Here is a 5,560-nt window from a genome sequence, read left to right as displayed (position 1 = left end):
GGATGCTCCATGACTTCAGGGCCACACTCCTGGGTTGTTTCTCCCCTTCCCTTCCTGGGAGGGGTCTATCAGGCTCCAAAACCCTGTCCCTCACTCATTTCTGACCCTGAGATGGATACGGAATTTCATGACAATAACATTAATAAAAATACACAGTCCTGGCCAGACATGGGCTTACACAGTCCCAGCTCTGGGATTATAGCTGTGAGCCACTGCATCTGGCCTACCATTGTTATTTTAAATCTTTCTTGACCTGAACCCTCAGTTCATTTTTAAAACTCTTCCTTTGGCTGGACAAAGGAGCATGGTGGCTCATGCCTATAATCCCAGCATTTTGGGAGGCCAAGGTGGGCAGATCACTTGAGGTCAGGAATTCGAAAGCAGTCTGGCCAACACAGAAATCCTGTCTCTACTAAAAATACAAAAATTGGCTGGGCGTGGTGGCTCATGCCTGTAATTTCAGCACTTTGGGAAGCTGAGGCAGGTGAATCACCTGAGGTCGGGAGTTTGAGACCAGCCTGACCAGAATGGAGAAACCCCATCTCTACTAAAAATACAAAATTAGCTTGGCGTGGTGGCACATGCCTTTAATCCCAGCTTCTCAGGAGGCTGAGGCAGGAGAATCCCTTGAACCCAGGAGGCGGAGGTTGCAGCGAGCCAAGATGGCACCACTGCACTCCAGCCTGGGTAACAAGAGTGAAACTCCATCTCAAAAAATAAATAAATACATAAAAATAAAAATACAAAAACTAACCAGGCATGGTGGTGCACACTTGTAATTCCAGATACTTGGTGGCTGAGGCATGAGAATTGCTTGAATCCAGGAGGCAGAGGTTGCAGTGAGCCGAGATCATGCCACTGCACTCCAGCCTGGGCAACAGAGCAAAACTCTCCCTAAATAAATTAAATAAATAAATACACAATCCCATCACATTGCAGTCCTCAAGGGAAATTTCTGCCAGAGCTCAGGAGCCTTGGGCCAAGGCACTACATGCAAAAGCTCTCTTCCCTGCCACCTGCAACCTCTGCACATAACAAGCAGAGACAAAACTCGTGTTTTGTCCAGGCTGAGCAGGATGATCACCTGAGGCTACAAGCAACCCCTATAGGACTGTTCTCACCAGGTGAGGGCGTTGATCTGACAGCATCATAAAAATCCAAGCTCTAGATTCTCATTCTTTTGGGTTTCAGTCCCAGCTATAGCTTGGGTGACTCTAGGCCACACTCTTAACCTCTCAAACCGTTAATTCCTCAGTGTGTGCAGTTGCCCGTTGAATAACATGGGGGCACTGACCCTTGCATAGCTGAAAATCCACATATGTGAATAACTTTTGACTCCCCCAAAACTTAACCACTAACAGCCTACTGTGGACTGGAAGTCTTACCAATAACATAAACAGTTGATTAACACATATCTTGTGTGTTTTGTATATATTATATGCCGTATTCATACCACAAAGTAAGCTAGAGAAAAGAAAATGTTATTAAGAAAATCATAAGGAAGAGAAGATACATTTACTACTCCTTACGTGGAAATGGATCACAGATCATCATAAAGGTTTTCACAACCTCGTCATCTTCATGCTGAGTAGGCCTGAAGAGGAGGAAGAGGAGGGCTTGGTCCTGCTGTCTCAGGGGTGACAGAGGCAGAAGGAAATCTACATGAGAGTGGACCACACCATTCAAACCTGTGTTGTTCAAGGGTCAGGTGCATATTTATTTGTTTATTTGCATGTTTATTAGTATTCTTGCTTGTAGACAACAGAGTCCACTCTGGCTAGTTTTGTAGAAGGGAAATTTATTTAGGGATGTTAGAGAAACAGGACCTGGATGCAGCTTCAGGAGCCTCTCCAAGAAGCGCACCGCAGAATCAGACTCATGGGGGACCTGCTGCCGCTGTCACTGACTCCAGGCCACACTGCTTTAGCTGCCACCAGGCTGGCAGAAAAAGGATGCCCTGCACATAGCTGTTCCCATACATAACTCATCTCTCAGTTGGTGTCTCAGGTGGGCAAGTGTGATTGGAGGAACTGAGGTCACATGCCTGCACTCTAGCTGCAAGGGAGGCTCCCTTGGCTCTGAGGAGGAACTCAAGATATCAGGAATCCTACTTCAATTTTTTCCACTGGATTGCTTTCTTGGGTCCCTAGTAAGTAGTTCAAATGCAAAAGAAGTTGGAAATTTTAAGCTAAAAACAAGTTATTTTAAAGAAGAAAAAATCCAGAGAATTTCATTAGAAGTAGTTCTCGCCAATAGACAACCAATCAACTGTAAGTTCAGGCAAGCTGTCCTACTGCGTCAGAAATGTTTAAAGGCCTGTGTTCCCTTTTTAACTGCGGCACAAAACTAGCTTTTAGAGCAAGGATGTGGTGGTGATGCCAACAGAGGTGATAGGCATGGAGATGTACCTCAAGGAAACCCTCCGGGAGGAGGTGAGTCAGAGCTGAGAACAGAAAGACAAAGACAACTTCACCATCAGGCAAGGGGGTGTGGAGGATCGTTTGAGTCCAGGAATTCAGTCAAGGCTGCAGTGAGCTATGATCATGCCGCTGCACTCCAGTCTGGGCAACAGAGCAAGACCTCTCTAAACACAAAAACCACACACACACACACACACACACAGAGGAAATGCTGAAAGGATTGCTTTCTTTTCTACAATAAGTAAAAATCCTCCAGAAAACAGGAGGAAAGGAAAGAGCACCAATACTTGTGTGTATATTATGTGCTAAGCGTTTTACACGTATTCTTTCTTTTAATTTTATTCTTTTTTTGAGACAGAGTCTCACAGAGAGGAATTTTTTAAACTGTTGAGCAGCAGTGAAAGATAAATGGTCAGTACAGCTTCCTTCCTGTGTCCCTCAATTAGACTGTAAACTCCAGGTAGTCAGGTACCTTGAATATCTTGTTCATCGCTGTATCTCTAGCACCTAACATGGAGCCTGTGATAACGAAACAGATAAAGGAAATGTGAATAATAATAGAACCACCTCAACTTTGAGGCTTCTGGCCAACTTACAGTCTCCAAAGGCGCTATGTCTCCAAACCTTTGGAAAAGCTCTTCCTTATTTATGGACTGTCCATTCCTCCACACCCCCTTGCCTGATGGTGAAGTTGTCTTTGTCTTTCTGTTCTCAGCTCTGACTCACCTCCTCCCGGAGGGTTTCCTTGAGGTACATCTCCATGCCTATCACCTCTGTTGGCATCACCACCACATCCTTGCTCTAAAAGCTAGTTTTGTGCCGCAGTTAAAAAGGCAAGCTCTGAAGTCCAACTGCCTGATTTCAAATACTGGCTTCAGCTCTTATTGGTTGTTGGGGCTTAGGTAAGTCATGTGGCCATTCTGAGGCTCATTCTCCTCATCTATAAAACGGGGATAAAAATAGTAGTTAAGTCTCAGGATTGTTGTGAGTTTTAAATGAGATAGTATATGCAAGTTCTTAGAATGGGGCCTGGTACAGAGAGAGAGAGGGAGCGTGCGATCAACCCCTGCTGCTTACCGTTGCAATTCCTTACCGTTTTAGAACTTAGCAGGACAATATTGTAATTGTTTTCCAGTTTGTATTCCCAACTTAACTGAGGCCTTCTGGAGTCAGGAACTGGGGTGTCCTTTACTCTCATACCTCTTCATGCACCTGGCATCCAGATCGGATGTTCACTTAATATTTGTTGTATGAACTCAATCAAAGAAATCACAAATGCAAAGATGGAAAGATAAAACGTTTAGAGTTTGTATAATAGAAAAATAACTAAAACTAAAATGTCACCTGGGAGCAGGGAAAATGGAAAATGACTAATAGCTACATGATGTAAAGATTTTACACACATCAATAAAAAAATCTGAGTTGCTAAGACAGATGGGTACAAAGGTCATGAGCAGGCAATTTAAGTAAGGAAATAGAAGTAGTAAGTAAAATATGGAAGAATAGTCAGTCTTCCACAAATGAGCTACAAATTATAGCAACAGTATTATAGAATGCAGAATTAAATATAGAACTATCCATAACTGAGAAATGTCCAATGGCAGAAGAATGGTTACATAAATAATGATATATTGGCTCAATGGCATGGTATTCCGCCATAAAATAATTACGAAAATGTTGAAACAAGTGTTTATGACATAGAAAGTTTGCAAGCAGATTGCAAAATTAAACTTAAAGCATGATCACCGTGTGCGAAATGTTCATCTGGACTTGATAAAAGCTTGGCAGAGAATATAAGAAAATGAACACAGTTGCCTTGATAAAAAAGAGAAACCTTACTGAGTGCCCCCATAGGCCAGACTCCATGCCCAGGGCTTCCACACATACGGTCTCACTGAATCCTCCAGTTCTCCCCAGCTCCCTGTGAGCTAAGAGTCATTCCCCTTTACAGGTAAGGCAGCTAAGGCAAAGAGAAGGGCAAGAAAACCTGCCTGAGGAGGTGCAGGCAGTAATTAGCAGAGAGGCGTGCCAACCCTGGTGTGTTGGACTCCAAGTTCCGTGCTCTTTCCAACTCATCAGATGTGTAAGATGGATGTGATCCAATAGCTTTTATTTCTCTTTAAACATTGCCTTTCGTGCTGTTTAAATGTCACTTGCGCAATTAAAACACAATTAAAAGAAAAACCAAAGCTGTCTCGGGAAGGCAGTTTAGTCTCTGTTCCTCCAGAGAGCTCCATGGACCAGAACCCCACCCTCTCCTGGCCGATGCCCTGGGTTTTGCCCAAACAATCCCAGGACACAGCCCTGCTGAATTTTCTGTCCTTCTTCATTGGATTTAAAGCACATGGGAGGCATCTGGCATTTCTTCCACCCCTCTCACCAAGGCTCCCCTTTCCTTTGAAGGTGACTAGGAACTCTAGTCGCCCTGTCATGGGGACCTCAGTACCATTATCGGTATTTCAAAAAGCCAAATGGAAATGGCGCTTTCACCCTAGCAAGGCCTTGTGGGCTGATGAAGTGCCCTTAGTGTCCGTCCTTGGATGAAAATATGTCCTGATCCTGGGCACCAGGAGAAAAGGTACAGAATCCCAGGTTGCTGAGTTTGGGGGAGTCAGGGAGTCCCTGGAGAGTGGACTTTTCCAGCTGAGATCTGGAGGGCAAAGAACAGAAGAAAGAGGCTCACTCTGTGGTCCAGGTTGAAGTTCAGTGGCACAAGCATAGCTCACCATGACCTTGAAGTCAAAGCAAAAGTAACACAAAAGAGAACACACTGATGCAACACGTAAGATAGAAATGAAGAAAGAAAAATTAAATGAGAAAAAAATTTTAAAGTTTACATGATAAGATAAAAAATGTGAGACCCTGTCTCTAAAAACAACAAAATGGGCTGAGCACGGTGGCTCACGCCTGTAATCCCAGTACTTTGGGAGTCAGAGGCGGGTGGATCACCTGAGGTCGCGAGTTCCAGACCAGCCTGACCAACATGGAGAAACCTCGTCTCTACTAAAAATACAAAATTAGCCAGGCGTGGTGGCACATGTCTGTAATCCCAACTACTCGGGAGACAGAGGCAGGAGAATCGCTTGAATCTGGAAGGCGGAGGTTGCGGTGAGCTGAGATTGTGCCACTGCACTCCAGCC

The 5,560-nt window shown here is 44.4% G+C and overlaps 1 long non-coding RNA gene across 1 annotated transcript; it reads right to left on the bottom strand.

Annotated features, from left to right (window-relative positions):
* Nucleotides 1-2,553: 2,553 nt before the first annotated feature.
* LOC117092962 lies at nt 2,554-5,276 on the bottom strand. Its single transcript, XR_004440982.1, has 3 exons — nt 3,514-5,276; nt 3,147-3,360; nt 2,554-2,939 (listed from the first exon to the last, which is right to left on the bottom strand). It is a non-coding gene; the product is annotated as an uncharacterized LOC117092962 (long non-coding RNA).
* Between the last annotated feature and the right edge of the window lie 284 nt (nt 5,277-5,560).

The sequence above is a fragment of the Trachypithecus francoisi genome, unplaced genomic scaffold (assembly GCF_009764315.1).
Source record: "Trachypithecus francoisi isolate TF-2019V2 unplaced genomic scaffold, Tfra_2.0 Lachesis_group12, whole genome shotgun sequence".
NCBI lineage: Eukaryota > Metazoa > Chordata > Mammalia > Primates > Cercopithecidae > Trachypithecus > Trachypithecus francoisi.
Note: the sequence above shows the minus strand (reverse complement) of the source record. Positions and strands in the feature narration are given on the sequence as shown.